Source organism: Gallinula chloropus, assembly GCF_964237585.1.
Source record: "Gallinula chloropus genome assembly, chromosome: Z".
In the NCBI taxonomy this organism is placed as follows: domain Eukaryota; kingdom Metazoa; phylum Chordata; class Aves; order Gruiformes; family Rallidae; genus Gallinula; species Gallinula chloropus.
Window position 1 is genome coordinate 63,294,624 of NC_140089.1, and position 16,703 is coordinate 63,311,326.

Consider the following 16,703-nt stretch of genomic DNA (forward strand, 5'->3'; position numbering starts at 1 on the left):
TGAGGAGTATGTTCTAGCTGTGCACTCACTGGCACCTTGCCTGTTCAAGGCTTTTGGGTCAGGTGTCCTGCTTACCCATAGGGGGGAGGTATATGCAATTGCAGACTAATTTTTCCAGACCTTTGGGTGATCCAGAAGAGGAGTGTTAGCCTGGAGAGCACTAGGAAGCTCAGCGCAGCAGAGGACCAGGGTTGTGTCCTAGCTCAGAGGGAGGCACATGGACTGATTGATATGTTCTCAGGGAGTGCTACCTGGCAACAACAGCAAACTGTTCCTTCCCCATTGCTCAATTAACAGTCAGCATTAATTAATCCATCTGTATGCTTGCGATCTTCAGTGATCATTTCTGGCTGTTACTGTCTGTCAGTGTCTTGAGTATGGGGCAGTTCTGAAGTTACTTTTCCATAACCGAAGAGGGCAAAAACTACAGGATGCCTCAGACTCTCCCTCTCTAGGGTTTTGGGACCCTTGTCTTGGTGACCGATTCATGAACAGGGGTATGTGTTTGGTAGCCTGGGTCAGACATGGGCAAGCACATACACCCTGCAGGGCTCTGTTTATGGAAAAGGTGAGCATTATGGGAACGTTTCACTTTGTTAAAAAAACCCAAATATACACTTAGACAAAACAGCTGCTGACTACCGGGAGGCACAGAGCAGCCCTCACTCAGGGCTCTGAGTGGTGGGTTCTTGGCCACAACACCCCTGCTCTGACTCCACACAACCCACTCTGGGCTTTCTGGGGCTCTCAGCACAGTGTTGGCAGTGCTGACATGGCAAGTCAGCACAAGAGACACTGAATTGGGGTGGGGGAGAGTCAATGAAAAGTAGCCATTTTTTCCTGAGGAAATCTGCAGTGACAGAGGATCTCAGTCCCACAACGTCCCACTCAACTCATCCCTTCTGCGTGCCTGTCATTGTCATTGTCATACCACATCCAGCCCAAACAGACTTTCCTGGGTATCCTTCAATGAACCAGGGCATGTTTCTGGGCTGGGCAGCTTGGGATGAAGCTCAGGAGACTCCATATCAAACCATACCTATCCAAATACCTACCTGCAAACTAGGTTTGAGAGAGCGGCAGAAATCTTCAAAATGCTGTTCCTTGGCCACTAAGAAACATGGGAGTAGTTGAAATATTAACAACGTATTTCAGATCCAAAGCCCCAAGACTACATCATCAAAGAAGACAGACTCACAGTCTCTTGCTTAGTGCAGCTTTGTAGTTCAATTTCCCACCTTTCAGCTTTATGTGACACTCTCTTCCCAATTCCAACACGCCTTAAATACCTCCAAAGCACCAAGGCCTTATAGGAAAGATGCTTAAAGATCAGATATTTGAGATTTCTCCTTCCTAAGTATACAGAAGTAAATATTACTAAGAGAACTGTTATAGATGAAGGCTAATGAAAAACAAGACTGTGTGAAGGACAGCACCACCTATTGCTATTCCTTCCCTCATAATACTCGAGTATATGGTGGTTTCCTCAGAACCGGTTGTCACTTCACCTACTCTTTTTAATCAACATAAACTTAGGTAGCTCCATCAATGACATCACTCTCTTTGCTGCCTTGGAAAAACCCAGACTGCAGCCAGCTAGTCATTCTTCGGCCTGTGCTTCAAGCTCTACTTCATGCTAAGAACCACCGAAGAACATAGTTACTTCAATCTGTGTCCCTGCATTTATGGACCCCTCATCATTTCAGGAGTTACAAAACTTCAGTCACAAGAAATCATAGATGACAAAGTCACAATTCCTCCAGTGTTTCAGAGAATCAGAGACTCATAGAATGTGTTAGGTCAGAAGGGACCTTTAAAGGTCATCTAGTCTACCCGCCCTGCAGTAAGCAGGGACATCTTCACTAGATCAGGTTGCTCAGATCTTCATCAAGACTGACCTTGAATATCTCCAGGGATGGGGCCTCTACCACCTCTCTGGGCAACCTGTTCCAGTGTCTCACCACCCTTATAGTGAAGACCTTCTTCCTAGTGCCTAATCTAATCCTACCCTGCTCTAGTTTAAAATCCATTACCCTTTGTCCTATCACTCCATGCCTTTACAAATAGTCCCTCCCCAGCTTTCCTGTAGGCCGCCTTTAGGTACTGGAAGGCTGCTATAACATCTAGCCTGAGCCTTCTCTGGGCTGAATAAGCACAACTCTCTCAGCCTGTCTTCACAGAAGAGATGTTCCAGCCCTCTTATCATCCTTGTGGCCCTCCTATGGACTTGCTCCAAGAGGTCCATGTCCTTCTTGTGCTGAGGGCTCCAGAGCTGGACACAGTACTCCAGGTGGGGTCTCACCAGAGCAAAGCAGAGCAGAGCAGTGCAGAGCAGAGCAGAGGGGAAGAATGACCTCTCTCAATCTGCAGGCCACACTTCTTTTGATGCAGCCCAGCATGTGATTAGCCTTCTGGGCTGTGAGTGCACATTGTTGTCTTGTGTCCAGCTTTTAATCCATCAGTACCCCCAGGTTTATTTCCGCAGGGCTGCTCTCTATCACATCATCCCACTGCCTGTATTCATAATAAGAATTGTTCTGACCCAAGTGCAGGACCTTGCACTTGTCCTTGTTCAACTTCACAAGGTTTGCACGGACACCCCTCTAACCTGTTTAGCTCAGGAGAAGTAAGGAGATAAGTATCCTTGCAAATAAAAAGAAAGGTAACAAAATGAAAGAGTGTGAATCACACTCCAAACAATAAAAATGGAACAAACGTCTTTGAAGAGGCACCGTATGGAAATGTTAGCTTTGAGAAGGAATCATATGATGTCTGCCATGGCAAATAAAACCAAAACTCAACAATTAACATCAAAACCCATGAAATTGTCAAGAAAAGACGTGAGTGACAGGCTTAGTGCAGACTGATGTCCAAGAATGAACCGCTTTTTAAAATCTTTTTGACTTGCATTACCACCAACTTTCCCCTGAGGAAGTGATGTAAAAGTACCAATGCTACCACAACAGCCCTACACAGCACAGGAGCATGATGCTAGATTTAGAAAGAAAAACCACTGAACTTGAACTGACAGATCTGCCAACACTCAAGCAACAACTGAAAAACTCTTCAGCACCACAAAAACTACAAATGAACCTATAGTTAAAAACTGTTGTTTGCCAGAGCAGTGCAAAACCAACAATTCTTACTGGAATCGGAAACTTGGAAGATGGATACAGGACACAAATCAGCTCATGAATTTTTGCACTAACATAAAATCCAGGGTGGCTGTTCAGAAAAAACTAATGCTGTGAGTTACCCAGAGGGAGGCTGAATTTCCCACCTTAATTAAGATTCAATGATTAAAATTTTTCTACTTAAAGACTGTGCAATAAATCATCGGCTTAAATGTTATTTCCATCTTTGCCAGGAGATTTATTGGAGGGTGGTAAGTCTTTGCTGTTAAAATTACCCAGAAGAGAAGAAAATACTCTGAGGTAGTAGGAAAAAAGCTAGAGCATCTGTCTTACGAAGTGTCCCCGGGTATTAGAAAGAATTAGCTGAAATTACATTTGCCAAGACTTTTCTGGCAATGAAAAGGGGGACATTATCAACATGAAGAGAAGGACCTATCAACATGAAAAGTGTGTCAATAGCCATTAAAATAGGTCTTGATACAGGCGCAGATACAGGCTTGTTCAAGCTCATTGGGATTTTTAAGAGCAAAAACACTGTCCACGAATTATTACTGCCTTTGGAGGTAAACCTCAGCAAAGCAACTGTAACTTAGAAAGACTGATGAGAGTGAGATTTTACACTGATTTCTTGCTTTGTGAAGTAACTGTCTGTTTCCAAAATTAGATTCTTTGTTCTTTTGGCAGTGACAAAATCACAGACTTCTGGGCAGTAATGTGTAATAATACACAATAATGTTTAAAGCTAGAGTTGTTCTGCTGTACTAATGTTGATTTTTATCTTTCATGACTGACACTGAAAATAAGCATTCAGATCGAGACAAGCGTGGTCTTTCTGAGCAGAAGTCTAAACTACTTTTAAAAAATCTTCTTAATATCTAGTCTGCTAACATCAATTCTACCAAATTGTGCCCTGCTTTGTTTTGATCAATAGTTAGGAAGGAGTCATCCAGAGGCTGAGGAAAGGAGCTTTGCAGAATACATTAGGTACTTGATCATACAACCTGCTTCCTTCCCACTGAATATCCAGTCCTGTAAATTTAATGTATACATCTCCAGAGCCATCACACTGCACTGGCTTCACACACCAAGTGGATTTTACTCTACGTACAGGGAGACCTGTTATTTTTTGCACATAGGACATACAAGGCTCTGAACTCTTGTTATCCCTCACTGGAATATACACAGCACCAATTATGTAACAGGGACCAAATTAAGTTTTAAGGGCTCAAAGAAATTCTACTTGCCTTCATGCAATGAACACTTCTTAGGACTTCATAGCTGTATTTACTCAGTTCTAAACACAAGCTAAATTATACTTCAAGGAAGTGATTCATTATAGTCATTTTTATTCAGAGCCTCATTACTTCTGGTATCTGAGTAACTTTCTTGTTGATAAATTGACAGAGTTTTCACTTTTTTCCCCCACTTTGCTTCTTATCTTTAAAGATCAGCAACAACTAATCATAGCAACTATGGATTTTGTACGCACATCATTTCCTATTAAAGGAAATGCAGTGTATTACACGTGAGTCACTACAAAATGAAGTTTTCATTATCTGTTCTTTTGAATAAAATTGATATTCATGGTACCGTGCTGCTGCAAATTACCATCAAACCATCAATTACAGTGTTGACTAATAGTTTTTTTATAACTTTGCCCCTCAACAGGAAAGCAAGCAGTTTTATAACCAAAATTTGCCTTTCATCTGTATGCTGGTCCTCAGTGCCCCTCATCAGGACTCACACAGTGTTTTGAAGGACCCAAGCACGTCTTTCAGGCCAAGCACGTAATGCCACCTCATGCAGGACACGTTGCTCACTAAGGTCCCACCACTCACCGTTCCACCCTGCGGCTGGTGCTTGGAGGTTTCCCAATGCAGCACACTCCTTGGTAGCAACCTCCTTCCTGGTGAGACACTCAGAGCTGAAGGAGAAAGAACTTCTGGCCTGCAAGCTCACAGACCCAGCCTCACACCTCTTCTCCATCTCTGCTGTCACACCCCTGTCTCTGTCTTGCCCAGGGCCCTGGAGCCCCAGGGCTGGAGACTGCAGCATTAACAGCCTCACACTTCCCAAGGTGAGTCTGAGTGAACTGTTGTCATGCAAGGGCAATCTCAGCTACTCTCCCACCAGAGATGTCCAGGCTGAGCTTCCCCCGTCCTGGGACATTCCCCACGGCTGGTGGTGAGGAGGTGCTTGGGGAGGGCTCTCCTTTGTGCATGAGAGAAGCAGGGTCCACTCAAACACCCTGCTGGCTACCATGTGTACCTTGGGCACTGCCATGTATTTAAATAAAACATTATGTAACGCTCAGTTATTAAAACAATCTGAGGCAATAATAAAGGATATGACTGAGTATTTATCACACACAAAAATAATAATTACAGAATCATCACAGTGGTGACAAAATATCACAATAATTTGTCTGAAGAAAAATTCCTCTGCCTTTTGAAACCTCAGCTTTAATTAACCGACAGATATCAGCAAGTGCCTCCAGTACAGTAGAGCTGGCTGAATTCAGACACGAAAGCTGGGTGATGATAATCATAGAATCATAGAATCATAGAATGGTCTGGGTTGGAAGGGACCCCAAGGATCATAGAGCTCCAACCCCCCTGCCACAGGCAGGGCCACCAACCTCCAGGCCTGGAACTACACAAGGTTGCCCAGGGCCCCATCCAACCTGGCCTTGAACACCTCCAGGGACAGGGCATCCACTACTTCTCTGGGCAGCCTGTTCCAGCACCTCACCATTCTTTCTGTAAAAAACTTCCCCCTAATGTCTAATCTAAACCTTCCCTCCTTTAGCTTTAGTCCATTCCCCCTTGTCCTGCCATTATCTGCTCTTTTAAAAAGTTGAATCCCCTCCTGCCTATAAGCTCCCTTCAGCTACTGGAAGGCTGCAATGAGGTCCCCCCACAGCCTTCTCTTCTCCAGGCTGAACAAGCCCAGTTCCCTCAGCCTCTCTTTGTAGGGCAGGTGCTCCAGCCCTCTGATCATCCTTGTGGCCTCCTCTGAACCCTCTCCAACAGTTCCACATCCTTCTTGTATTGGGAGCCCCAGATCTGGACACAGAACTCCAGATAGGGCCTCACGAGGGCACAGTAGAGAGGGACAATCACCTCCCTGTCCCTGCTGGCCACCGCTCTTCTAATGGAGCCCAGGATACCATTGGCCTTGTGAGCTGCAAGAGCACACTGCTGGCTCAGGTTAAGTTCCTCATCCACCACAATCCCCAAGTCCTTCTCAGCAGGGCTACTCTCAAGGAGCTCTTCTCCCAGTCTGTATCTGTGTCTGGGATTCTTCCGGCCCAAGTGCAACACCTTACACTTGGCAGTGTTGAACCTCATTAGGTTCCCCCGGGCCCACCTTTCCAGCCTCTCAAGATCCCTCTGGATGGCTTCCTTTCCTTCTGTTGTGTCAGCCACACCACTCAGCTTGGTGTCATCCACAAACTTGCTGAGGGTGCACTCAATGCCATCAGCGATGTCATTGATAAGGATGTTAAAGAGCACCGGTCCCAAGACAGACCCCTGGCGGACACCGCTTGTCACCAGCCTCCACCTGGACACAGACCCAGTGACCACCACCCTTTGGCTACGGTCTGTTAACCAGTTTCTTATCCACTGGATGGTCCACCCATCAAATCCACATCTCTCCAATTTAGAGATAAGGATGTGGTGGGGCACTGTGTCAAAGGCCTTGCACAAGTCCAGGTAGATGACATCAATTGCCTTCCCTTTATCTACTGATGATGTCACTCCATCATAGAAGGTCACCAGATTGGTGAGGCACAACCTTCCCTTGGTGAAGCCGTGCTGGCTGTCCTGGATCACATGCTCTTCCCTCATGTGTTCCAACATGTCATCCAGGAGGATCTGTTCCATGATCTTCCCAGGCACAGAGGTGAGGCTCACCAGCCTGTCGTTCCCTGGGTCTTCCTTGCTCCCTTTTTTATAAATGGGAGTGATGTGACCTTTTTTCCAGTCCCCAGGGACCTCTCGTGACAGCCACGACCTTTCAAATATGATGGAGAGCGGCTCGGCAACCACATCAGCAGCTCCTCCAGGACCCTGGGATGCATCTCATCCGGCCCCATAGACTTGTAGACATTCGGTCTCATGAGGCGGTCTCAGACTTGCTCTGCTCTTACAGTGGGGGGGGATTTACTCCCCCAGTTCCCACCTAGAGTTCTAGGGATGCAAGGTTCTGGGACTTGAGAATTACGAGAATCCTGGCTGCCAGAGAAGACCGAGGCAAAGAACTCATTCAGTACCTCAGCCTTCTCCACATCAGTTGCAGCCAATTCTCCTTTCTCATTTACCAAGGGGGGTACGTTCTCTTTGGCCTGTCTCTTCTGGCCAGTGTACCTGTAAAATCCCTTCTTGTTGTTTTTAACATCCCTTGCCAAGTTCAGTTCCATCTGCGCCTTGGCTTTCCTGATCCCATCTCTGCAAGTCTGAACAGCATCCCTGTATTCTTTCCAGGAGACACACCCTTGCTTCCAGAGCTTGTATTTGCCTTTCTTTTCTCCTTAGCCATGCTAGCCTCCTGCCCCTCTTGCCCGCTTTCTTATTCAGAAGGATAAAGAGCCTTTGAGCTCTCAGAAAGGCATCCTTAAAGAGTAGCCAGCTGTCCTCAACATTTCTGTCTCTAAGGACCACCTCCCAGGAGATCTTGGCCAACAAGTCCTTAAACAGCCTAAAGTTTGCTCTCTTAAAGTTCAGTGTCCTGGTCCCACTTTTCGCCAGGCCCACATTCCTTGAGATTACAAACTCAACTAGGGCATGGTCACTGCAGCCCAGGCTGTCTCCAACCTTAAGACCTTTAATGATCTCCCACACATTGGTGAGCACCAGGTCCAGCAATGCATCACCTCTGGTCGGTCTATCCACTATTTGAACCAGAAAGTTATCATCTACAGACTCCAGGAGTCTCCTGGATCTCTTGCAGCTCGCCATGTGGTTTTCCCAGCAGATATCTGGGTGGTTAAAGTCCCCCATCAGGATGAGTGCCCGTGACCGTGATGCCTCCTGCAGCTGAAGGAAGAAAGCCTCATCAGTAGACTCTCTTTGATCAGGTGGTCTGTCATTTTGTTCTGACTCCAGAGCTTCAGTTGGGCCTTTGGGGAACTTGCTGAGAGTCTCAGCTGATCCCACCTTGCTGTTCACAAACCACTTAGTGTGGTGAGAAGTTGCAGAAATTGCCTGGTCCAACAGGAGCTGGAGACATGCAGCTCCACAACCTGCAACTGCCAACAACTGCAAGCCAAACCAGGCATCTCCTGATACCAGGAGCAGCAAGGCATGGATCTTGCAGATCCCCAAAAGCCCTTCAGTATGGAGCTGGGTGTCTGAGGAAACAATTAAAATCTAACCTCGCTGGAATGGTTTCACAAGGTTATGAATTTGGAAATCTATATTTACAAGGTAAATATACATTTCCAGTGACTTTTATGGGCCCAAGGACTACAACCACCAGATAACACAATAAGCAGAAGCACTATGTTATAGCTTCTGTGAGGATACAACACTCCACAAAATGAGCAACATCTCAAAGTAGCTATTGATTTCAAACCCTCAAATTATGGTGCTTTGTAAACCAAGCTTTAAATTGAGAACGTCTTGGAGGAGGTCCAAACACAGACCCAAGTTTCTGGTTTCTCTTAAAATTATTTTTGTTTTGAAATCTGGCTTGTTGCAAGGCAAAGGAGATTGATAAGACATGCTTCTAACTCTGCCATAATTTAATTAAAGTAAATTATCTTTCAGTCCCACAAGAGACAACTATTAATTGGAAGCCAAAATGAAGTGTCCCAAATTAAGAGATAACCAAATGGGGTCTCCAACTGTTTAATTAGTCAAGCTCCAGCCTCACCTTGGGGAATGTGGAGGCAGTTTCTTATCGTAAAAAAGATCCTGCATCTTCATGCTGTTGCAAGCTCCTAGGTTGAGCTGATGCTTTGAGAAGCAGCAACATTACTGGCATTACTGGCGAAAAAGAAGTCCTGTTAAAGTAAACTGCGTTCCTTTAATTAGGGGAGATTATAAAAACTAGAAAAAAAAGCTTAGAGGCAGGAAGAGTTATATCCTCAAAATGAAGGGCAGAGAAGTAGTAAATCTGGGAAGCTTTACAGAGTCATCCCTGCATAATAGAGTCAATTCTTAATGCAACTGATGCACAAATTTATCATGTAATTACATCAAAACATACAGAAGTCTTTAGAAAGAGATAGTTTTTGGCTGATCTATTTATGTCTACAGCATTAATACCCTACCTGTCCAAATACAGTATTTTTAATGTTAGAGATAGATTCTTCACAAAACAGGGCAAATCTTGTGTTTACTATCACGATTTGGTTGGTTTGAACACAAATAATGTGTTTATTTCTTATTATAAAAATAAGAAACCTGCTCATTCTCTGCCTGTCAGAGCTATCAATTTCTACCCTCAGTGGATGAGATACTCAACATGAGCCATCAATGTGCAATCTCAGCTCAGAAAGTCAACTGTATCCTGAACTGCATTAAAAGTACCACGAGCAGCAGGTCAAGGGCAGTGATTCTGCCCTCTACTCTGCTCTCATGAGACCCCACCTGGAGTGCTGCACCCAGCACTGGGGCCTTCAAGTACAAGACAGGCATGGAGCTGTTGGAGTGAGTCAAGAGGAGGGCCACACAGATGATGAGAGGGCTGGAACACCTCTCCTAGGAAGACTGGCTGAGAGAGTTGGGCTTCTTCAGCCTGGAGAAGACTCAAGGAAGACCTGATAGCGGCCTTCCAGTACCTGGGGCTGGAAAGGGACTGTTTACAAGGGTGTGGAGTGACAGGACAAGGGCTAATGTGTTTAAACTAAAATGATGTACGTTTACATTAGGTATCAGGAAAAAATTCTTCCCTGTGAGGGTGGTGTGGCACTGGAACAGGTTTCCCAGGAAAGTGGTGGCTGCCCCTTCCCTGGAAGTGCTCAAGGCCAGGTTGGATGGAGCTTTGGGCAGCCTGGTCTAGTGCAGGGTGCCCCTGCCCGTGGCAGGAGCGTTGCAACTAGATGGTCTTTAAAATCCCTTCCAACACAAACCATTCTGTGATTCTATGGTTCCATGATCCAATCTGAAATGAAGGACAGGCTAGACTGAATCCTAGGGAAATTGCCCCAGTGGGTTTGGCTTGTTCTCATTATAAACCAGCTTAATTAAGGAACATGGTCCATCAGAATTTTTTCACTTCTTTAGGCTTTTTTTGGACAGTTCTTAAGTGTCTTAGCAGTGAAAAGTGAGGCAGGAGAGGAAAGTTCTGGCATGTGTATTTGCATACTTTACAGAGCACACATCAAAGTCAAGTAGATTTTGGAGCCTTCACTGCATCAAATGCAAAAGGAAATCTATTGGAAAAGGTTCATCATAACCCAGGGGTACGATTATATTACTACACAGATGCTGGAGACCCCATCACTGAAAAGTCAGCAGTTCTCCCACTAACTTCAGGACAACTGTCACAAAAACTGGAGCACTGCTTAACTCTGGATAATAAGACCACACAGATACATTGTACATGTGCTCATTTTCTTGTACAATTGATTAATTCCTATGCATAATTAGTTATTGATTACATATGGATTAACTACTAATCCCTATACAATTTACTATTAGTCACTGTTATTTTTCATATTGGGACATAGTTTCTTTGGCGTTTTCTGCCTTACAGAGGTGTGGTATATAGCCTGCAGTAAGCTCTCAAACCTTGAAACTGCAGTGAAACTAAATGCAGGTTAACTTCACCAAAAAACCAAAAACAGACACCACAGCTAAACTAGCACGTGTTCACCACAAAAAGAGCAGTGGAGCAGCCTGATCTAGTGGGCACAGCACACACCCTGTGCAGATTGCATGTTGGTTTTCAAACATCATCAGAATATCTGCAAGGGAGATTAGTGCGAAGGTGGAGCAGGCAAAGATGGGATAAGAGCTACAGAGAAATCCTGGGCTTTCTTTTTAAAAAAAGGAGAACCTTTACCTTCAGTGAGATGGGGTCAGGTGCAAATGCTAGTCCCTTGCTGGGAGCCTTGCAGGGATGTCTGGTCCCATGGACAACAGCTGTGTGTTCACTACAGTCCCCAGCCTCACATAACTGTTCTGGGTTCAGCAGATCATCTGGGTGTGTGCTTCATAGTTGCATGAAGTTGCTCAGGGTCTTGGCCCAGTAGAGGCTGGACTACCTACCTCATGGGCAGAGAGGCCACAACCTGGCTGCTCAGCACTATCTGGTCCCTCCTGTTATTTCCTAGGTCTAAAATATCCTCTCCATGACAAGGCTGATGGGGAACCAGTGAATGTGGCAGGCACCCTGCCCAACGCCAAAGATCCCACCAGACTGATGCCATCCTGGCATCAGCCTAGCATCACAGAGTGCCAAAGCAGATGGCCAGCAATGGTGTCCCTGGGGGGGGTGCAGTTTGCCTAACTTCAACATGAAGAAAAGCAGTGTGCCAGAGGGGTATAGAGACTTCTGGTGCAAGCATAATGACCATTTCAGTGACACCTCAACATTGGCATCCTGATGAAGGATGGGAACTGGATGCTGACAATGATACTGTCACACCATGTGCTGATCAAAGGCTGTGGGAAGGGGTTTCCTGACAGCAGTGACCACTGGAGTGATGCCGCAGCTGGAAGATGTGCTCTGAGTCAAGGCTATGTCAAGATCCATCTCACTCAATGATCTGTGTAATTGGAGCCACCCATGGTATCAGAGCCCTCTCACTGTTTGGGAGGGAGAAGCAGTGCCTGGGAACTGCCATTTAGGCATCCAATGGATCAGGTGAGTACCAAAAACTGTCTTTTTGGCTCTGCTGACTAGGGGATCCAGGATCGTCAACTGAATCGCAGGTGTCCCAGTTTCTCCACGTGCTCTGGAGGTGTTACTTGGTTAAGCCACAGAGATGTTTCAAATTCAGTCAGCAGATGATAAGCAAGTTTCTGCACAGCCATAATAACTAAAGTATTTAGTCGTCATTTCTCCTACACAGTCACTTTCACTGTTTTAAGGAAAACTATTCCAGACTGAGTTTTTTGGAAAATACTGCCTGGGTCAAAACCTACAAGGGAGTATTGAAATCTCTGAAAAAGGAATGGGAAATGCTGCCCAATCTGTGACTGCATATCCTCTATAGGAATGGAGGGTTAACAGTTTTCTGAGAAGAGAAACTTAAAGAAAGGGTATTGCGCATACATAGAACAAGAGAACTTACGTAAATTCAAAGCGATGTTCTATTTTTGCTGCTGTTAATTAAATGTTATCTTGCGTGCTTCATGCTTACAAATCACTTCAGCTATTGTCAGATCTCAAGTAGCTTCCCTTAATTTCTTCTTCTTCAATGAAACCAATTTGAAAGTCTCTTTCAGTGATTTGCTTTTAATTGGAAAGCACTCCCAAATGCAAGACTGAACAATGCGGTCACTGATGTGCATTGATACTGATAAAGCATTATTTGCCAAGTCTGTGTTTAAAAGGGAACATCTGACTGGAATCTGTAGCATGGTTTATTTTCACCCTTTTTCTTTTCCCCCCCCATAAAATCGGGTAAACCTCAGGAGCAGTGTGAAAGCAGCAAGCTCTGGGATTCTGCCGGCAAGCACAGAGACCCCAAACTACTGTAGCACTATGAGGTGCCAGAAGCCTACATAAACACAACAGCACCTGAGGCCAGTGGGTGAGTTTTGTTCATATTATCTTATCGTCATCATCATCCCCTTGAGATGGTGGATACTGGGGCAGGAGGGTGGGTGGAGAGGGGAGAGGTTCTAAATTTTTTTTTTCCTGGCTTAAAGAAGCAAGGAATAGGAGCTTTGACTGCTCTGCTGAGTTGTTGGGGGGTGGTAGTGACTGAGGCAACTCTCTGCCTCCTCTTCCTCCTTCTGCCTGCTCCAGGTGTGTGTCCAACACTCCTCTGTGCCATTCACCTGGTGAACCTGTCACATCAGTTCTCTGCTGAGTCAGATGGTGAAGGACCCAGTGAGCCACTGCAAGCCAGGTGCAGGCACTGGCAACTGAGGCTGGGATGGGGTGGAAATGCCATCTCCCCTTTCTAGCAGTGGAAAGAGCTACCCAAGCACTTCCTGTTTTGTTGGGAAGAACAGGGAACAACAACTAATTAACGATCTGGCAGTACTTTGGGACTGCACAGTGGGTACCCTTTGCTTTACAGGGACAACCTGTGAGACAGGAGGTTGTAAGTGGAACACGTTTAAGGAGGTGACTTCCCCTTGCAAGCCTCATAGCAGAGACTGGGCATTAGTAATCCATATGTTTTTGTTTTCTTTGGTATTAATGTATAGGAAAAAGACTCAGAATCAATGTGCCTCTCATTCTCTATTTATGTACCCTTCTCAGGAAAAACTGGAGAAAGAAGGACCAACTTTGAGCTGTAAACTGCAGATTACCATAAGGCAAATGGCCCCACTGAGAAATGGCATATTAACTGTGTCCTGATGTTGCACACCTTCAAGAAGAGCTATCAAGTGGCATGATCTTAATTGAGCATTGGAAATAGGTCTCTTGTTCTAACTAATGTTGTTTCTGGATTAATAGCACTCTTTAATGGGTTATCTGGTCTTTTTAAATAAATGCATAGTAATTATTCTTTTTCTTTTTTGCAGGACTGCCATGGAGTATTTTTAACCCCAGTAATATTATTCAGTGATAATTCTAATTACACAGATAGCTAAAAAGCCACCGAGTCAGTTTTCATTAGAAACTGAAGCAGCCCCTTCACTTGTCTTTTCCAAATAGTCTTTATCACTCTTTATTGTCCTCACAGGTTCCGGTGCACAAAGGACTCAATGCTTATGTAGGTCCTGCCTGTAGTGACTGCTGCTGTGGGAGCTGAAACACTCAGCTCCTCACGGATGTACTCAGCACCCAGTAAGACCTTGTTCTGTCTGACTCAGCTGCTATTACTCACTCCTCTCTGTTCAGGGATTAGTCCCACCTCTGGTTTACCACAGAGTTTTCCCACTGCTACTTACATAAACCATTTTTTATCCCACTGGTATTTGTATTTTCAACATTGTCTGTTAAATAATGAAAAATAAATTGGTCTTTAATAGGAACCCTGGAAAGGGCCCAAAATCTCCCACCCTTCTTTCTTCCATGCTGACTCAAAGAGAATGAGCCCAGAGATACAAAGTGTGATCATCCTTCAGCTGTAATGGTATTTTTTCAGTCCATTTATTTTTGCTGACACTTGGATAAAGTGGAAGAAGCTAGTACTTTAAGATATTTGAGTCCAACGGTACAGGGCTTCATTTTTAATAGTGAGGATGCTTCAGATAGGAAACACAGTATTAATACACGCCAAAGCCTGGGTTCATATCCAACAAGTAAGGTAATTGCTAGATGGGACAATCTGTGGGCCAAAACTGCAGGCTGACATACAGCTATACCTTGGTGAGCAAAACGCACAGAAAACGTTTTTCCCTTTTTAGGATAACCCATTAAGTGCACAAAGCAGAAGGATGTGTGAATGGGATGGCATGGATATCTTATCCTGGATGTTGACTCTTGGGATTCACTGGCAATAGTTATATCATTTAATAAGGGCATTCCAGGGACTGAACAGGGCTGATGAACCACCTGCCAATGTTGGCAATGTTGACCTGCTGTTGTCCTCTGTTCTGGACCGGATGTATTCAGCATAAAATCTGAGCATGTTTCAAAGGACAGTTTCTTCCAGGGACTGGTCCTCCCCAGGCAGCATGGACCAGCTGGCAAGCAACTAGCTTATCCTGCAAAAACTGGTTTCCAGACAAGGTCTGTAGCCTCAAATGTCCCTCACACACCACCTTTGGGAGCTGTAAACCCGTGTTAAGATTACAAGCCAAATTAACATTCCCAGTAGTAAAACAGAAAGCAAATGTGTCTGAAAGATGTCACCCAGGTCAGTAAGAGGTGCTACCTGCATGCTGTCCCATCTCTGCTGTCACATTTATACCAGTTTTGCTGAGAACGCTGAAGCCGCTGATGTCATGTGCTGAGACACAAATGTAAAATGTGTTAGTGGGATACCTGATACACCCAGGAGAAGCCACTGGGCCCCAAGAGCTGGACATCCAGGTGGCCTGCTCCAGTCTTGGAGCTTCCAGACCAGAAATGACCAAACAAAGCCACTCAGAACTGGCCACTGTAGTCAGCAAGACACTGCCAGCTCCTCTGGAGACAGCAGTATCCTCAACACAGTGGGAGATCTGAATCACCCTTCTCCTCACATATCTTTTTTTCTTAATCACATTTCTCTCTTTCCTTTCTTTTTTCTTTTGTTTCTTTTTTCTTTTTTTTTTCTTCCTACCCCCCTCTTTTTTTTTTTTCTTCTGAACATGCTCTAGTCTGTATCTTTTGCCAGTCAGCTGGGAGCCTGTGTCCCAGAAGCTCATAAAGGTGACCCTGAAAGCTCTATATGAGCTTGTGAGACCCCAGAAAGTCTAACAGCTAAGTTTTTATACCTGCATTTTCCTTGCAATGAAGATGCCAGTCTGGGGAGTGGCCAAAAAGAGACTGCTCCTTACTAAATCTCTCAATTTAATCATTGATTAAACGAAATCAATCCTCGACTTTTCAGACGCCTTTCACTGCATTGACAGAATAGGCGATGGGAACAAGAAGTGGTTTATGTCTTTCATAAGAAAGCTGTTCATTAACAGCAATTGTTTTCAAATTACAAAGCTAATAAAGGTCTCCACCGTAAATCTCAGTTAACTTTCAAAGGAGGTGATCATATTAGGCTAATTTATCTTATTGAAAGACTTGATTGGGTCTTGCCAAGTACCTGGCAAAGCCAAGTACAGAGCAAGGACAGATGACTGCTGTGCCAACGTTCTGAGCTCCCAAACACAATTACTACTACTCTGATTAGAGGTATGACCAAAGTGTTTTTTCAATGAGCTGTGAATATGTTTTTATTTTAAGGGGCAAGAAAACCTCAGGTTAGTACCTAACTGTTTGTGAGTCATGGAAATAGCTGTTGTTTCTTTTACTGAATTGGGGTGAATGAGCTCCAAGCCCGTACAGTGAGCAGCGTAAACAATGAAGAACCTTTAAATCTCGTGTTTCTTTCTAACCACCCCTCAGTGAGTTTCTTAACAAATGTGGTTAAAAGGCACATTCATGACATTTGAACAAATACTTTCTGTGCTCAGGAGAAGGAAGGGGGTCGGTATTCAGTGCATCTGAAATGTTCAAACTGCTGAAAGATATTTCACGTTCAGTTAGCTCTGATTTTTTTCAATTTAAAATGCTTTATTTCTAAATGGGCTGTGCATGATATTTCAGCACCCATTTATTGTATTAAATATTTTAGAGATGGAGTTAAAAAGCGAACACAATTCAGTACAGAATTAAAACATTTTCAATTAGATCGTAGTTTAGCATCACTGTAGTTAAAAAAAAAAATTAAGCCATTGAGTCACTGAGTACCAGAAATCACCATTATAATTATTCTACAGCAGACAGAAAAGAAATAGTACATGGATAACCCATAACCCACAAATGGCAAATGTTAGCCATGGCCTTGCCATT